This window comes from Halichoeres trimaculatus, unplaced genomic scaffold (genome assembly GCF_033239565.1).
Source record: "Halichoeres trimaculatus isolate MK-OKI-2021-1 unplaced genomic scaffold, fHalTri1.1 fHalTri1_scaffold_10, whole genome shotgun sequence".
NCBI lineage: Eukaryota > Metazoa > Chordata > Actinopteri > Labriformes > Labridae > Halichoeres > Halichoeres trimaculatus.
The window spans coordinates 17,460,478-17,480,307 of record NW_027437187.1 but is presented as its reverse complement, the minus strand read 5'-3'; the positions used below and the strand labels follow the sequence as shown (position 1 = coordinate 17,480,307).

At 39.5% G+C, this 19,830-nt stretch overlaps 1 protein-coding gene across 1 annotated transcript in view; it reads right to left on the bottom strand.

Moving 5' to 3' along the window:
• furinb (furin (paired basic amino acid cleaving enzyme) b) overlaps nucleotides 1-19,830 on the bottom strand; it is an 88,394-nt gene that overhangs the window by 56,666 nt on the left and 11,898 nt on the right. The window lies entirely within an intron of this gene.

Here is a 19,830-nt window from a genome sequence, read left to right as displayed (position 1 = left end):
TGTTCAAAGCATTTCTATGCTCTGTGATTTTTCTTTTTGTCTTCACAGTGTAGCATATGGCTGACTTGTGCAGCACTGAGGTCAGCTAAGAGGTGCATTAGGTTGGGGGTGTCACTAGCAATTCCGTGGCACCCTGCGATTTTGTTATCACGATTGTGCTGTTTGCTGCCTGTCTGCACAGAAAGGGTCAGCAACACTATTTTGGTGACACGCCTTGATTTCTTGCTGTCCTGTTTTTAGATGCGGGTGCAAACACTTAATAAATCTCTCTAAAAGGCACACCAATCACTTTTTACTTTCTTGCTTATTATACATTCTTCATCCAACAGACATATCTGTTTTTTGCAAAACACTGCAAATTGAAAATACATTGTTCAATTTGAAAATGTACATTGCCTCTTCCAAGAAATATATGTCATTTATCCTTCTGACAAATAAACACCAGCATACACAGAAACCATGAATACTTATAGACTCTCCTCTAAAACAGCCAATTTGTGCAGCAGATAAGATGTATTTTTGACTTTTAACTCCCCATGAAACTGTGTCAGTGTGAAAATGTGTCTCATATTGTGTTGGGAGCTCATTGCTTGAGAATGGGAGGAGCAGGCTGCTTTGCTTCAGACACACTGATTACACTAACACATATGTTAATAAATTCTTTTTCATCCCAGTGTGCTGCTGAGTGTCTCCCCAGAGGGACGGGTGGCACACTTGAGTATGCTCTCTGCTCATGTTTAGTGAAAGGTTGAATGGGGAAGAGCAGTGAGAATGGGTAGCTAGTTTCTTCCTTAAATAGAGGACCCCTTTAAAACAGGAATGAGGAATAATATTTTTCATCTTTGTGTATACTCCAGTTAATTTGGTAAATCTCATATTCACTGTTACCCCATTCACACATGCACCGTTTCCTGAAAATTCAAAATTTGATACTGTGCATTTGTGAACACCAACAAGAAAAGCTATCACTTTACATTCTTTGCGTAATGGGAATAGCTTCATGCCTGTAAAAGCAAGACAAATCTGAAGCCCTGTTTCCACCAAGCTGTTCAGTTTGGTTTGTGTAGGTACGCACACATTTTGTGGCATTTCCACTGACTAATCCTGGGAAAGATCCCCAAATAACCAAACCGTACCGTCCCAGTTTTGGTACCCTTCTGTTGGGGTGCCAGACTTACCAATACGACCCCAGAAGGTGGAGCCACAACACTGCAGTCCACTGATTGGTCAAAAGGCTCGTCACTCACTCACAGCTGTTTTATTTCTCCTGGCAGAACACGGCTTTCTCAGAAACAAAGCTTGGTTGCGCTTTGTAACAAAGAGCCACATGGAAATCACAAAGAAGATAAATTGCTGGATGTCTTCTATCATTGCTCTTTGTTTACTGTGTGGTGTTTTTCTTCTTTGTTGGATTTATTGGGAGATAAACTGTATTGCACTGCTATGATGAGAGTAACTGACATGGCCCGGCTTACCCAGAAAATTACCAAGAAAATGTGAGGACTTCATATGTAAAATGGACTTTTGGCAAAAGTATTTTTGGTGATTTCATACTACGAAAAAAAAGCCCATCTAAAATATAATAATCTTCAAAAAATTGTAGAAGCAGCACCAACTTTCAGCTTGAGAAGTCTTCAATACGGGCAAAACTGACAAACTACAGAGATACTGATGAAAGTGCTGCTTGGATAAATTTTCTCTGAAAAATGGCTAAAATGTGCTTTTCCCCAAATTCAGCCTGATGTTTGTCTCTAGTCTACATTCTACAAACTGATTTCAGTATTTCAGTGTTTCATTTTATTTTTTTTTCTTTCGGCCCTTTCAAGCAGTCTCTCTGTATTGAATATCCCACATAATCTGTGCTTTGAGACACCAAATTGATGGGTAGAAATAAAGACAAGCAAAGCAAAGCCATCAAAGCAGTTAAACATAATTTCAAACATCCAAAACACATGTTCTTCTTGAATCAGTACACGGTTTGAGTTGAAGGATTATGGTTTTAGACAGTCTGATCAAAAAGATTCTCAAAATGTTTCAGCACCCCAGAAAGAGCTAGATAGTTAAAACAAAATAAAAGACTCTCTGGAGTCTTATCTGTGGTGCTTTCTGTTTGTCTCAAAGGCGAAAAGCCAAGGACACGGCACACAGTGGCCATAAAACAAGACAAGGAAGCAGAATACAGGCGACTGGAGGGTGGTGTGCAGCTTTGAACCAGAGCTTGTTCGGATTCATGGAGCATTAAGCCCCTTACTTGAGCCTTAGATGCACAGAGATCAAAACATAGTGTCTCAAGAGTTGGCTGTGTATCTGGATTGAGAACATGTGCTTTGCATAGCTTCATGAGAAGCCTGAAATAACCTTTGGGAAGGAGCTGGCCTAATGCCCAAATCAGATGGCATGCCAGGCACGATAGAGCAGCTTGAAGCTTTGGGCTACTATGAGTCATTGCACAAAATCCATCAGCTATCATAAGTAACGCATCATCTATGTCAAATTACAATCAGCATTTTCATTGTCATCTTATTTATCATTCTGGGAAATTCTTGACATCCTTAAAAATGATGCCTCCAGCAGTAAAATGCATATGAAACACATAAGGAATTAAAGCTGAATGTCTCGTTAAAGATCTTTTATCTGACTAAAAACCTCAAAAACAAATTGAAAAAGCTTGCATTGTGTGGCTGTACACATTTCTCAAGACTTCTTGAGCGTGGGTATTGTAGCTTTGATTGACGTCCCTGCAGATCACACAACCATGTCATGAGACAATCAGAGTCGTGCAGAGTCAGACTCAGAGGTGGAAGCCCTGCCAATGGAAAATGTTTCAACTCATCACTGGAGGCACAAATTGTTTTGCCTTCTTACTTGAAGTTAGCAATTAGCACGCAACATTAGCTGAGATACTGCTTGCTGTTTGTCCTCAATGGTGGCTCTGTGATGTTTTTCAGTATATAAAATAAGCTCATCTCTCCCTAATAAAGCTCAATGATTGCTGCGTTGGTGGATGTCAGGAATCTGCTGTGGTTGTGTAAAGAGCTGCTGCATGACATTTCCTAGGGCTGGATTGTGAAGTGATAAATGTTCCAGATTAATTATGCCTAGTTCAGACCCAATACCACCAACGTTATCAAAACTTGTGACAAAACTTTATGATCTGGATTGATTGTATTTTCTAATCATTTATATTCATTTGGATTTGTGGGTTTGGTTTTCATCACTCAATATGACATATCAATTATTGAGTTTATGGATAGGCCTACCAATGAGTAAAACTCTTTCCTCATCAGCTCCTGGAAAGATAGAAAACTAACTGTTTGAATTTACTGGATAATTGCAGTTATTGTATTTAGTACATACAGTGTGGAACAAGCATTCAAGTTAATAGTGTTGTTAAGTTAATGGTCAAAGTGTTAACTGACTGGGCATAAAATAACCTATTTAGGCCGGAACTCTGACATGGCATTTAGCCATGGCAGGTATTTCTTTTATAGGGTTATTCAAGGAAAGACATGCCTGTGCTGCTAAAGGGCATGACATTTACAACCATTTCATCTTAACACAACACAGTGTGAGCAGCAGAGAGGCAAGCGTCAATGCCTTTAATGATTTAACAACAAAGCCAGACAGAGTCCAAAGGGAACAGAAAACTAAAATAAATGTTTCAGCAAACAAGTATTTATGTGAAAAGGACACAGAGTTTGACTGTAGACTTTTTTTCTTTGTGGTTTGTGAGTGTAAAGACATCATACATTACCAGGGTTTATAAATCTAATACAGCAGAAACTAAAGGAGTAAACTGCCCCCTTTTTTTGCTGTGTGGGGTTGTATGCGTTTGTGTGGCAGTGCTGAAAATATGAGAGAACAGAGCATTTATTATAAAGGACTCTTGTGCAAGGTCCCATGATAGCCTTCATAACAATGATAAATGGCTCAAGTATTCTGCAGAGCTGCATCACAAGACAAGCACCTTTGGTTTTTTCCTTTTTCTTTTGCCTAGGATAGGAAGGTTTTATGAAAAACAGAACAAGGGATTAACATACTGGGACCTTTACGAATCTTCTAACCTTCTTCTGTTTTTCAATTTCCGTCTATACATTCATAATAGAATCACAGATGCTATCTGGGCAGGATTGAGACAGCCTGGTGTTCTGTTTTTTTTTTCTCCCTTTCCACAATCCTCCCACAAAACAACAACAACACTAGAGCTGGTAGCGCAATGTCAGATTTATGACGAAAATCTGGGGAGAAGAGCTTCATTCATTTCTGACAGCCTCTTTGATTCATCGGGTTAATAGATTGAAAGAATCTCCTCTGGTATGTGTGATGATCTTTATGCCAAGTTTATTCCACCCTTGAAATGCTTCAGAGGGGTGGTGGGATCATGTTGTGACATGTCATCTTTAATGTCAGTTTGTTTGAAAAATACTACAAAAAACACTCACTGGCACCACCCTAACTTGTAAATTGGATCAGCCATGCTTTAGTCTAGATGTGTGGAGTAAAAACAAAGTATATTTGAAGGATTTGATGTGTGAAACCAACAATCACAAGGCGTTTTGAAACGTATGAGTTTGTTGCTAGTGAAGGTGCTGATGCAGCCCCATCGTACATGATGTGAAACAGCCTGCAGCCTTTATCCCAGTATCATGCTGCATAAATGTATGATGTGTGGAGCTTTGTAATAGCTAACAGTGAACACCAAAAGCAGGCATAAATAAAGAAAGTCTCTTTCCTATTACAGAGTACTGCAGACTTAAAATTCAGCTCAATATTCCACCTTACCTCTTAATGAGGAGGTGTTTAAGTAGAGGTGCATTAGTTCTCATTAATAAATGTGTAGGTCAAGTGTCTGAAATAATAGTATAAATCAAAATGTGTGTAAATGGTGCTTCTTTTAAAGCACCCTGAGGTAAAACCTGCTTTTGTGTGAGGAAGAGAAAGTAGGTTCAACATCACAGGGGATGAGCATCATTGGTTAAGCACTACATGTGAATACAAGAAACAGGCTCCGGTATTTTCCTCAAACTCAGCTTAAATCACTGCATGTCCCTGAGACAAACTCTTTATCGAGGGCTCAGAGCTATAAGTTTGTAAGTGGCATTTAAACGGAAAAAGCCCCTAGTATGTTCTGGGTCAATTGCTCCATTCTTTAATGTCACTTTGATTTTGGAGAATACCATGTGAAGAACCCCAGTGTCGTTTAAATTTTGGAGGAGGAACTGCTCATGCGGTGCCGCTGGCAGTCCTTGCCCACAAAGGATTCTAAAAGGGGAATGAAAATGGAACAAACTGTGAGAAGTACTCTGTGTGAGGGGTGCTCTTTTCACAGGGCAGGCTCGCTTTATGCATTAGTCAGGCTGAGAATAAGCTCACTGTATAATACTTTAACTACACTACACTCCCATTTATGTACGAGACGCTGCACAGAAACTCACATTGATTCAAAAATAAGAAATTCCTCTATGTGGATAACTGGCCTCGAAATGTAAAAATACTCACAGTATAATTGAAAATCTACAGAAAGTGTTTAACCAAATATGCTGCTTATACATCCAGTATAAAATGTGAATTCTATTCAGTTGGAGCTCTTTGTTCTAACCAGAAACGCTGGTTAATGCTAATTACTTTGATTGACATAAGGCATTAGGAGACAGAAAACTTCTGCTGAGAAACTAATCCACAAACTTTCTGTAGCCTGAAGGAGGAGGCTCCTGGATCACCAACAGAGCTTGCATCAGGAAAGGACAGCTGCTGTGTTATTTCACCATCACTCTTTATCTTGTCTCTGCTAAATCGCATCAGTCTGCAATTGACCAAGTGCCACACTTCAAAGGGGAGCCTGATATCTCCAGCACTCACAGACTTCTTACTTCTCTATTCTGCCTTCTTCCAAAGGTCATATTTATACTCTCACTGCAGCAGGAAAAGTACATACTGCTCTGCAGAACTTTTTTCTGGCACGTTATCAGCCTCTTTTTTGGATAAGGAGGAATAGAAGAGAGAGACAGAGAGTCTGGGGTATCTTTGAATCCTTGTAGATACCTTTGGTACTGGTGGATAAAAAAGTTTTCCTTGATTTGTGCTTCACTTATAAATGGAAGATGAATAACATTTTCTCTGCAACACAGCGGGGAGGTTGGAGAACATGGTCATTTGTATGCTCCCACAGAAAGTAATGTTTAATGACGGATTTTTGCTCCTCTTCATAAAAGACCACCTGAGGTAAAATAAAAAAGATGGCATGCTGGCTCTGATCGATGCAAAAGTCTCTTGTGGAAAATCACATGTCAAAATTCTTGCACACGGGTAGTAAAAATTCATAACTGATAAGACCTCTGGGGTAACTGTAGAGCGAGAATCCTTTTTCAGCCCTTAAATGGCTCACAGTTGAGCTGAGGTCTTGTGTTCTGAGGTGAGCTTGTTGGAATTACTGCTTAATGGATGTGATGTAATTCTGTGCAAAATTAAATGCAAATGTATCTCAACAATGCAGTTAACATCGTCAAAGCTATAGAACTTAATGAATGGACCAGACTTCAATGTTTTGGACACAGGCTGCACCCAACAATTGGTAAGAGCTTGTGAGTTTGTGTCTGTGTGTGTGCTGGTAACTGGTTTTCTTGACAAAAATCTGAATAGAGTGATACAGAGATGTCAGTGAAGTATTGATGTTAAGTACTTTTAAAATTGTATTTGTTCTTCACTTCACCCTGACCTGTAGGGTAAGCTTTTATTCAAATATGGTTTTGGTTATGAAATATAGTTAGAAAATTCTCTAATGTTGACAGAATGATGTACAATATTTTTGTGCTGCAGAGCCATAAAAGAATGTCACACCTTTCCTAATGTTTGACATATTCTTCACAAGAGCAGGGTTGGGGTCATTTTTATTGTAGTAAGAGTTTTATTACCATTACTTGTCACTTTTACCTTAAAAAGATAGTCTGGGTTTCTGAATCAGGGGTTAAAGAATGTACTTAAACTGCTTTTATAGATGTTGAAAAGCTAGCTCTCATGAGCCTTAAAAACGAACCTTGACCGACCTACTTGAGTGTAAGTCTATAAAGCAAGATCTTTTTTCCTTTACTGAAATGATTTAATTTTGTTTTTCTTATTAGTACTTATTTATTAAAAAAATACGTATTTTATTTAACTTTTTTTTAACTTCACACAATTCAGGATTTTTTGCTCAACATCTTTTTATGTAAGACAATCAAAGATGGCTTTAGTTCTTCAGTTGCTATAACAACTTGTACATTCATGTTTCTTGTCAATGAACACTTTGGAAGCAGTTCTTATCTTTAGTTTTCATCCTTTCATTAGAGTAACAGTTCTTAATGTTTTGATGGTCTGACGTACTGTTCTTTAATGATTATAAATGTTCCTGTATATTGTGAATACTGCATTGAAGCCTAAATTTAAGAAAATTGTGAATCAAATTGAAATGGCAATATCTGGCAGAAAAATCGCAATTCAGTCTTTTCCTAAAATCATTCAACCCTACTACAGTCAACATTGAAAGAGGTTTTTATTTTTACCTTCTAAAATCAAAAGAAAAATGACAGCATGAAAGAATGAATAACAGACATTCAACCATGAAACCCCCACTGAAAACCTGTCCATACCTCCCTTTAATCAGAACTGGCTCACTGTACTGATCTCTGATTTACATTTCATGTGGTCTTTAAATATTCATGCTGCTCCGACTGGTTGCATGTTACAAAATAATAAGCAAAAATTGACAGTGCTGCATAGGAAAACAGGATATGAAATAAAAGATGAAATGCTAAAAAAAAATCAAATAAAGGCATCTCACTACCGACAGAATCTGGGCACACAGCAGAAAAAAAACTAATAACTTCTTGATTACTTGTCCCACATCTTCAATAAAATCACTTCCTGTTGGTACACTTGTAGGCTCTGTCTTGCCTTTCCTCCTTTACATTTTATTATAGAAAGAAGGTTTCAGGGGCTCTGCAGGACTGAATGTAACACTGGCTGAGCCTTAATCTGATCTCTACGTGGCACCTCTGGGTTACAGTTTCCCCCTCATGTGTAACTGCATGGTTTCCTTTAATGTTTCTGTTTTTTATTCCTATGCAGACATATATTTCTTGTAATATTTTTTTATGAGCAACGATTGGTATGTTTACATGAGAGGGGGAAACAGAAATACGCTGTTATATTATGCTAGGGCATAAAAACCTTGGCTGAGGCCTGAGTGGTGAGTTACTTTTTGCTTGCATTGCTAAAAAAAAAAGTTCTGTTGACTGGCATGTGGAAAGCTTGGAGGTTATTTCCCAAATGAAGTTTCCAAGGCTGACTCAAGGTCTCTGCATATTGTTTTCTTCAACCTGTGGGCAAGATAAGGCATGAGCTCCAAGGCTCTCCAGCCAACTGTAGAGAGAGGATATTTTTTTTTCCAGACATTAAAAATGCTCAGAAGCTTTGTGGATTACTGGCTTGACAGCAATTTCATTTAATTATTCAAGCTAGCAATGTGCTTGAAAAGAATTATTTATGTATTCACTTGGTGATTTGCTTCAGCTCCATTTAAGAAAAAAAGCAAACAAATGGAGTCACTAACAATTTAACCAAAACATTTTTTTTAATTCTTATTAATCATGAAACTCACTAATGGCTGCATGCACTGGATACACGGGTATACTGATGATTGCCTTGACAAGGGTTGGCACACATATTTGATCTTACAATTTTATTTACAATTGACCCCCCAAAAATTGCAATCTTGCAGTAACATAACATGTTGTGACAGCAGAAGCAGCAGCAGCCTTAGGAGAAGTGGCCTCTGTAGCTGCCAGTGGCACCAGAGGTTTCAGCAGTAATGGAAGGAATCCTTAAATCCGGTTTACAAGTGCAATACACTTCAGTGGGATTATTCTGAATTAAAGTCTTCAAATTGAAAGGTGCTATATCTTGTTTCCATCCTTTCTGCAGATCAATGCACAGAATCGGCATAATTGTAATTGATGCAATTATTGAATCATTACCTCCAGAGCAATTTCCAGTTATTACTCCTTGTGGTGTTTCTCAGCGATATAATTAATGTCTCCAGACAGCCTGACATGATGGTGCTCATCAGCCTGAACCACTGCTGCAAAACATATCCGACTGCACGCCATGAAGACTACTTTTAACCTGTCGTTTCCTCTTATACAAATTATTCTGCAATGTTCACCTGAGAGCTGCACAAAGTGTGTGAGCAAAACGCTCTGACAGCATAAATGTGCACAAACATACTGCATGCTCACGCTCGACAGTCACACATATAGTCCTTGCACGCTGAAAAGAACCATTCAGTGAGAAACATTTGTGATAGCTTTTGTGCTGAAGTATTTCTGATACAAGCACCCCTTTTTGGAAATTTCAATGGTGAATTTTATGTTGACACTGTGCCAAGGAGTGTTCATTCAACATTGTTATAAACCTTAAGACTTGTTTCTTGAAGCATTCTCTGTTCTCCAGACCACTTTAGCTAAAAGTAAAAAAAAGAAAGAAAAGCAAGCCCCCTATAAAATGGATCAGCACTCTGCAAGGTCTCAACAAATACCAGTATTAAAATAATTTCACAGCTTTTAGTTATCAGGTTTGTTTATTACATGGTACTAAAATAAAAGGGTAGAGCCATTCACAATATAATTCTTGAATGAACTGAATTAAACTAAAACGTTAAATAAACATACCAATGGGTGTTTTGGCATTCTTTCATTAATAGTCTTATGTGATAAAGTGCCAACAAAAACAAAACAAAAATTTCATACTGACTTATAAAACACTCTAGAAGCACCCAGGTGTGAAAACAATTTGACAGAGCTGATAATCGCTCCTTAGTTTGAATGGAAAATTCAGGAGGAACTCCCTAAGAATGGATTTTGACTCTTAATAGCACCAATAATTGCGCATCATTTGCCTTTTATCTGCGAAGCAAACAGTTCCACTAATATTGACGCTTAAAGTTCTGCAGCTCTGTGCAGTTTGCTCCAGCTTTGCCCATGATAGCGAATGAGAGCTGAGCTGCCACATCTTTACTTCGCTGTATAGAGCTGCGCTGTCTCCTCCCCCTCTTCTGATGATGCCAAATTGTATCACGTATATTATCAGCTGGATGGGGGGCTTAAGTCCTTGACAATTAATTACGAGTCAATTCAAAACATATGTGAGAAAAATATCACAGTTTGTACTGCAGCGACTTAACGCACTTTGTTGTGCGTAATGATAAAGACCCTATTTGTGGGGGTTGAGCCTCTGACAGCACCAAAATTATTTAATGCCTGACAATTTCCTTAATAGATATTTTAGGGTGTTCAGGGTATAGTAAGACACTTCATCCAGATGCATTATTTTTTAGTACTCAGGGGGGAATTTTTGTTAAATTCATTGAAACTTTGAGCGCAACATGTAGAAACAGTGTGGCACAGTTTTCACCAGCCCTCAGCTGGTAGTGAACATTTCACTGTACTTTGCTAGGCTGTTAGCGCTAGTGTAAGAGAATTAACTGTTAATTGCCAGAGATTCATGAAAAGAAAATAGCCTGATTGCTTAATATAAATGTTTGTTCTCATGCAAAATGCTGCCGCATGTAGACCCTGTTTGCTCTGCAGGGCAGTTTGTAGGGCATCTAGCTCTTTGCACATGCTTTGTGAATTACAAGAAGTTGTTTTGGCTCATTCGCACACGTATGTGGACGCACAATCGCTAAGTGAATCAGGCCCTTGTGATTTCTCACAACCTTGGGGGGCAAACAGAAATTGCAGACACCGACAAAATAAGATTGCACACGAATGAGGATTAGGAAAGAAACAACGGACTGCTTCCTTTTCACAAACAAGGCGTATGCACATAACTAAACTTTAATCAAAGGAGAGAAACACAGCAGCTGAGGAAGAACCCAAACTATTACAGCTTTGGCTTTTGCAGCTGAGCCCGTGAGCTGAATTGTATTGCATCTTCGCACTTCCCTGCGAACAAAAGTCAAAGCTGCACAATAGGAAAGGCCCATCTTCAATTCGCTCAAAGCCATCCTGAGTCAATAATGGGGCACATTATGAATGTGTGTAGTGTTAGAAAAGGGTCTTCCTGTAAAAGGAGATTTGAGTGAAGGCAGACAATGCACACGCATGGCTGGCTCCATATCTCAGAGGACCAGAGTGCAGCCTGACAGACTCTATCCTGATCCACTTTGATGATCTACACAACCCGTTCTTTCAGTCCAGAACTTTGACTGAAAACTCGTCAAAATGGGCTGTTAGTGACATGTGCAGCTGGTGTCTGAGTATTGTGAATTAGTCTTTTTTTTCTGTTGTTTTAAAACTAGTTTTGAGTACCTCCCGAGTAATGATTTTTGTGGAGCCCTGGAACAGTGCCAACCCATTTCTAGGAGACATTTTTGGAAACAGCTAAAAGGTCTGTGGCTGCAGGCTCCATGTAATGAAGTGGTGCATTTAAATGAGGGACAGCTCTGGGACTGGGAGCTACTCTTCACTCATATCAGTAAACACTGAAGGAGGGTAGTGGGCTGATGATGAAGAAAAAGGAAGCGAGTGCTAAACCAAAGGGAGGAGGTATAGCCCAAAGGAGGGAAGAGGACAACCAACTGGAGACTAGACCTGCAAAGCACCTGCAAATATTGGAAGTTTTAAGCGAGGATGAGATTTAAAAGTCTTGAAGGTAAAAACAGCTAAGAGCCACAGAGGAAATTGAGAAGATTGCAATGGACCCAATGGACTTTGTGGGATGTTGTATTAGCGAGAGGATGCTGCAGGTGTGGAAAAAGAGACAAAACAACTTGTACACTTGATGGAGATATAAATAGAGGCTTTTTCAGGGGCTCATTTAAATTTTCTAATAAAGCACAAACACCAGAAGGATGAGGACATATTTTTTAAAAGCCAAGTGGCCTTTAGATCTTGGAAAAACACCTGATATTGTATTGCCAACAAAGAACTCTTCCCCTCCCTCCTCTCCACAAACATCGGAATGAATCTTCTGGAAATAATAATACAAGCTGGGTTTTTTTTTTCCATGGTAACCAAATGCTAGAACAGCCTGCAGACTTTTTGTGCTGATGAGGAGACAACCACAGAGGCTTCACAGTGTGGCTACGGAGGCAGTGAGCAGGATGCACCAAATCCAGAGATAACCAGCCATCACAACAGCTAATGCTCACACACACACAGTAAAAAAAATCAAAAGGCACGAGCCACCAAAACTAAGGGTTACGACCAATGGAGGACAAAAAGTGAAAGAATTAAATTCAGACTCAGCATGCTAAGACTTTCCAAAGGCGGGGTCTCATTTGTGATTTTAAAAAATTACAGCCAGTGAATTTTGACCTACAACTTCAAAATTCATTGGTTTTTCCATTGTAATGTTTGCATTAACAATAATTTTAAGAAACTCTGCACACTACACCTTCTAGCCACAATCATATTAAGCTTTAGCCATTTAAATTGAATTTTGTGCTTCGGAAATTTTGATGAAACCTATTTTTAGCAAAACAAAGACTTGCATCTTAGGGTTAACCTTTGGAAACCTCTTTTCATTTCTCATGAAAAGCGCTTGGAGTGAAATAGCAGCTGGGTCCAAAGAAACAATTGTGCTTTTCAAAATGAGAAAAGAGAGCTATTCTTTAAATTCTGACAGGGTACAGCTGTCTAAATTTCTTGACTTTTGTTTCCTCCGTTGATTTGAAAACAGGGCTATGCAGCCATGCTGTGCCTGAATAAAACATTACAAACAAAAGACTCTTACCAGCAACAGGTTGCCTCCTTTTTATTTCACAAACCGATTACAAACTGAATGTATCCCATATGAATGGTATGTTCATTCAGAAAGTAATCTATGTATTTACTGTGTGTATGAATTGAATGACCAATTCAAGGAATCCATAGGAATAGGTCCAGGTGCTATAGATGATATTGTATTTTATCATCAAAGGATCTCTACAAGTCTATAAAATCAAAAGATGTAATCCTCACATAATCAAAGTAAAAATGGGGGTTTAGAGCAAAAAAAAAGAGTAAAGGAAGAGAAAAAAATATCTTGGATGGTAACTGGGGAGTCTATGGGTCTTCATCTTGAGAACTGAGAGTTTTTGCTTCACAATGTTTTGGAGGAAATGGTACTGCATGAGCAGAAATGAACTGGGGTAGTCTGGGAATCAATCTACCAGATTTGAATTTTAATATTCTGAATTAAGTGCAAATATACTGTACAGGAAGCATAGCAAGAGCAGGATGATCACACTACAGTTCTCAGCTTGACTTCAGCCAAGCGCTTCTGTGTAATTCATTATGAATGAGCTATAGCACTGGGCTGCTTATGTCTGTTTATCTGAGCATAAGAAACTCAGCTCTGGCATTATCCATAGTAAAACTCTGCACTTCATTACCTCGTCTTAGAGCTATGTTCATTTTTACCTAGGAACTGTGTTCATATTGTGTGCATTATTTGAAACAGCATGAATTCTTCTCGGATCACTTTCACACAGCTTTTGAGGAACTCAGCTGGTAGGTTGTTCAAACATTTTGGAGAACTCACCACAGATTCTCTGTGGATTTAGGCTTCCTCAAATCCTTCTGTCTCTTCATATAATCTCAGATGGACTCCATGATGGTGAGCGCCAGGCTCTGTGGGGGCCGAACCATCACTTCCAGGACTTCTTGTTCTTCTTCACATTGAGGAATGCAGCAGAATAAATCCAGGCCCAATCATATGCCACCCCGATGGTACTGCATGATGGATAAGTATCTGCCTGCATTTCTCAGCACTGAGGGCACCATTAATCCTAACCAAATTCCAACTCCTTTTGCAGAAATGCAGCCCCAAACTTGCAAACATGCGTCACTGTCGCCAGCAGACAATCATTATTCTACCGTTCTCCAGCACTTCAGTAAACAAACTGCCCTTCTGCTCCAGCCAAATATTTCAAACTTTGACTCATCTGTCCAGAGCTCCTGCTGCCATTTTTTCAGCTCCCCAGCCCATATGTTTTAGTGCATAGTTGGGTTGCTTGACCTTGTTTCCATTTTGGAGGTATGGCTTTTTGGCTGCAACTCTTCTTCCACCTCTTGCCAGATTTCCCTAGACAGGGTATACCTGAGTCCCTGGAACGTTGCTAGGCATCTTTGGATTCTGAATGGAAATAAGCTTGATGTGTCTTTCATCTGCTGCACTTTTCCTTGGCCGACCACTGTGTCTCTGATCCTCAATGTTGCCTGTTTCTTTGTGCTTCTTCAAAGGATCTTGAACAGCACTTTTTGAAACCAAGGTCTGCTTTGAAATCTGTTTCTAGGAGAGACCTTGCTAATGCAGGATAACTTAACTTGATCCCCGTGTTGCTGTGCGCAGTCTTGCAACAGTGTATGACCTGTGACATGAAACTGTATTCATTAACCTCACCTTGACAGCAGAGTTAAAGCTGTATTATGCTTTCCACACAAATGTGACCGCAGAAATGAGACGAGTAGAATCAGCACAACAAAACATGTAGGGCTTTTATACTTTTTAACACTCTGTGCAGCATCTGTTCCCAAACCGCAGGAGGCGGTGTATTGTAAATGCACGTCTACCACAGTACTAAACTAGAGGAGAGGAGAAGAGGTTGTTTACACTGTTCACAACATTTTTACCACCAATTCCTCTTCTCTGCTAAGTTTGGCTGAAACTTCATGCCAGGAATTGTTCATCACTAAGTTATCATGGTGATCTCTGTGTGATGGATCATATCAATGCCAGGATTTTTTTGTACTTTGGACACCACCAGCTCTGGTTTGTCAAAACGTCTTTTAGCAGAAGTTAGAAATTTTCAGAGGTGTGTGAAGTGAATATTTTTCATGTGAAAAGGAGCGCTCTAGGGGGCGAGTCTGCTTAAATGACGTCATTCATCCCCATGAGGCTGCGCGGACCTGGTGGACGAGTCAAGCATTAACCAAGCTTAAGGCTGTTCCTTGAACAGTTTTAAGCCTCTTACATGTCTGTTTCTGTTCTGATTAATGACTGTGTTTCAACCTACATATAAAATTGAAGGTCATTAGCACCTGTTTGATACAAACGGTTGATCAGTCTACATGTGACAATCCTTCAATACTTTATGCAAGTGAACCAATGTGAATTGGTGCTGGTTTTGAAAGCAAATGGTAGTGAGTCCAAATATTGATTTTTTGATAATTTTGTAAAATGGTAAAAATAAACAATCACTTTTGAAAGCATTCTTTTTTCTAGACAGATTTTTCTTTCCAAAATTGTCTTTAATTTCTAAAAAGTGTCATATATCGCACACATTAAAAAAGGGTTTTCCTTCACTGCGCTAGGACTTGCCGTGTGAAACCTGTACATTTTGTTGACATCATGGCTACAAATTGGAAATTTTCAGTGTTATCAATGGTTTGCTTTGCTTTCAGGCAATGAAGGGGTATCCCTCTAAATAAAAGATGTTTAAAAAAAAAAAACTCTTGATGGAAGCTTTAATTTTTGGAAACAGAAAAAACAAAACAAAACAAAATTAGAAAAACAAAAACATTGTTTGTATAGTAAGGGATAAGGATACTATTTGTTTAGCAGTCTTGTATTCCATGTCCAGTTTGCATATTTTAATTATTAACGCTTCTTTACACTGGGCAAATGACAAAAAAAGGAACCTAGGATTGAAAACTTTGGAGAAAAAGCCAAACATATTGAAAAGGACTTTGGGCACAGTTAAAAGAATATAAAGCAAAAAAAAATCTGTCACTTTCTCATAACAACCTCCTGGTTACAATAAATTAGCACCTCTGCAGATTCGCGTTTCAGAATTCGTTAGAGTCAATGGCAAAACTTCACAGCTTTTATGCAGTGAGGCACTCTTTATTTTTCCGTTTGGGTCCTGTGGGAAATAGAAGACAGCCAATACTGTGGGCACAGATATCGCCTGTCTGTCTGCTGCACAGCACTGCTGTATGGCACCAGTGCTGGAGTCTGCTGTTAAAAATGTCTCAGAGCAGTTATGCATTGGAGAAAACTACAGAGAAACAGTGAAATGAGGGAACACAGAGAGACAGAGAGACACTTTGATGTTCCATTAAAGAAACTATTACCCTAAATCATCACAAAAACATCAGCAAACCGAAGAATAAAGAGATACACAGACACATACACAAACACACACACATAAGAACTCAAATGTCTCCTGATCGGATTCAAAGCAAGATAAAAGCAAGACATGACACGATGTTATTATTCCAAAACAGCTCGCTTTACAAATCCAATTTGTAAATAAGATAATCAAATTCTCCTTTCCAACTAAACTCCCTGCCCATGTACATTCTGAACAGCATCTGTATCATTTTCTTTAGTAATATAACTCTGACTCAATCCTGCTGCGCTGGAATCATCTCACACAACCAACGAGTAAGTAGATCAGAGAGAGAGGCGATGAGAGTTAGGTGTATTCCATGTATTTATTTTGTTACATTTCATGCCAATACAGCTCATTTGGACTGAATTGAATCCACAAACAGAGAAACAAAGCAAGAGCAAGAGCAAGAGCGGGAATTGGCCAGCAGGTGTGTGCATCACACAGTTGGCAGGGTATCATGTGCAGGAGAGTAATGAACAATGGCATTGGAGAGCATTACATTCTACCTAGCACACGAGGGGGCATGTGTTTGTGTGTGTTTGGGGCTTTGATGGTTACAAAAACAGAGAAATTGCAGCACTAACACTGAATTTTTAAGGAATATATAGTGCAATTACCTTGTACACAGAGAATGCAATCAATTATTTTCAGACTTCTTTGAAAGAAAAGACCTGTTGCCCCTGCAACACAAGGGAAACATTTTCCTACAACTTAAACAAGGAGCGCTGTCTGATGGAGTGGGCAGCAGAGTTTCTGTGCGTTGGTTTTATCTCAGATTATGCCATGGCTGCACTTTTTGATCCACAAATAGAAAGAGACAAGGCAGATGGAGAGATAGATTGAGACAAATAAACAGACATGGGGACACAGAGAGAGGCACTGGCATTAGATGTCTACTCCACACAGCATGGCTGATTCGGTATGTCAACGCCCACAGAGTCTGCCCATCCTCATAAAAGCAGTGATTCTCTTTCTGGCACGCCATCAAAACAACATGACATTTAGGTCTAAACCCTGGCATCACACCCCCATGCAGGCACTAAAGCAATATCAAAAAACAAAACAAAAACACAGCTTTAAGGATTAGGGTGACACCGATATTACAAACCTCTGTGACAACCTTGAAATGCTGAACATGCTGGGAAGTTTGATGACATTTACACTTTGGTTACACACTCACACACGCACAAACACACATGCAGGTACTTTGTCTCCTCCTAGAAAAAAAAAAACAGGTCGACACATTATGGCCTTGCACACAGGTAGCTGGCTATTTTCAAAAACAAACATCCACCCCTTCCATCGAAAAAATACTTTTGTCTACTCACACTGGGCAAATCCGCCGATAAATGCAGCTTGAAGCATGCCATGTGTGGCAGTGTTTATCAGACGTGAAACCTGTGCCAGCCAATCAGAATGAACCCCTGTCATTCAGCTGTGATGCCTGAGGACCAAAAACTCTGTTTCCCGGCATATACATACAAACCATGAAACCAGAGTTTTCCAAAATCTTCACTTTGGCCAGAGTTTTTAGAAAACATCATTTTAAGTGACATAAAACTGCGGTTTGGATGGCAGGCCTAGACGTTTAAAAATATATGCAGCTTCCAAGATACCTGGCTACATGTGGACATGGCCTTAGTGTTCATAATAGACATGCAACGATTGATCAGTCAGCTGATCGATTGGTGCCGACTTCCTTAATTTTGGGGGATCGGTGATCGACCCATCCTTACATACCAAACTGATCTTATATGCCTCTGGGAAGATCTGGCAGCCAGCTATTATTGCTTTTTGCTCCGAGACCTAAAACTCAGGGCACTTTATTGGTTGTTTAAGTTAAAACATAAAGATTTTATTGTTTCAAAGGTATTGTTCAATGATTTTCTATAAAATAAGATTGGAACATAAAGATCGATGATTGGTGATCGGCCAAAAAACTGTGATTGGTGCACCCCTAGTTCACAAATACATAGCAGTCTTACAGCAGACACCCACCGACCGCTGTTGCAGGGCCCATGTTCACAGGTGCTGCTCATCAGGTGTAAATCAGGCACCTGATTGGCAGCACCTGAGGGTATCACAAGCTCAAAACAAGAGTCAATAGCAAAAGCAGAATGAGCTGTTTGGCCAAATCTTCCAGACACAAAGTGCTTTACTTTTTTTCTAAAGTTTACATGCAGATGAGGACTTTTGGGAATCTCTGAGCCCTAAACAAATAATCCAGTATTTGATGATCCTATAATCACATTACACTCCCATTATCTACCCATAATGCATTAGTGCCTTTGCCCTCTTCATAAGCCCTGATTAACAACCAGCTAATGAAAGTGTAATGATGAGAAGGTTATTACCTCCACAGCCATACCTAACCCATACCTTTGCAGAAGCCACATTGTGCTGTCAGGGCACAGTTGCACCTGTATATCATCCTTTTCCCATAGCAACCGCACGGGGACCAGAGTGAAATAATTTGGATCCTCTGTGAAACAATGACTGAGGATTTACTCCCACAAAATCTAATTCCTGACAGTGGATAAAACCATATTTCACCCTTCCAGCCATCGAGTGCTTCTGCTTTTTGGTCATATTCCATTACCCAGCTTCCTTTTTTGTTGAGTGTCTGCCACACACCCTCACAGGCATTCTGCTTTCACCACATGTCTCTCTGCTACTCATTCTTTTTTTCCCAATGGGAAATTGTCAATTATTTCAATTCTTTTTTGACCTTTTCCCCACTTTCCTGAATACCCTCCACCCTCACCTTCCTCACACTTGCAACTATATATAATATGTGCCCCTCACATCAAACAGCAGGAAGCATTTCTTCAGGATGTAAATCACGTCTGCAAAGGCGACAGACATCTTGTGGGCTGTGGTGTCAGGCACCTAAAACCATGGAAAGCTGTACACGAGCTTGGATGACGTAACAAGCTTGTTTTTAAGGAAACCACATTGTGAATTATAGCTACACCCTTCTTCCAGGCTAGAGGACCCGAGTGACTTAATGTCACATCTCACATGCACTGAGATGACAGGCAGCCAGATGGCATCAGACTTTTGCTAACAGACAGACGTCTTAGAAAGTTGTGCCTGTGGCTAAGTCAACCCTGCTGATGCAATTACTGATTAGCAGAAGAGAAAAAAAAAGCTTTAGTTCTTCTCATTAATCTGGTGGTTTGTTGGAGAGAGAGAGAACGACGAGTTGTCTCTGTGGCTTAGTGAAATCAGGGAAAGAGAAATGCACAGAAGAAAAACAGAGGAGGGTTTCTTTTTTGGAAAGTGATCACAAACGAGAGATATGAAAGAAAATTTGCCTCAATCTGAGGAAGAAAGATTTCTTTTGCTCCCTGGTGCTGAGTCCCTAGGAGGTAGTCTAGAATATTCCAGTATGTTCTGTGAGCAGAATATTGAGTCTAAATCCCAGAGACCTAAGATTGATTCACTATCTACAAATTCACCCGAGCAATTAGGAATAAATCTCTGTTAGGGGTCATTACACCTAATGTGCACTTTCTTTCTTGACAAAACAATAGTTTAGGACAGTTAGAGCAACAGTAGAGATACAGATCAATACTAAATGGACTCCAAACTCAAGCAGAATGAGAGTCTTTCAGACAGGGCCCAACGATAAGGCACACGGATACAGTTTTATATAATCAGGGTGGACAGCGAGTGCTTTTAATAATGACACA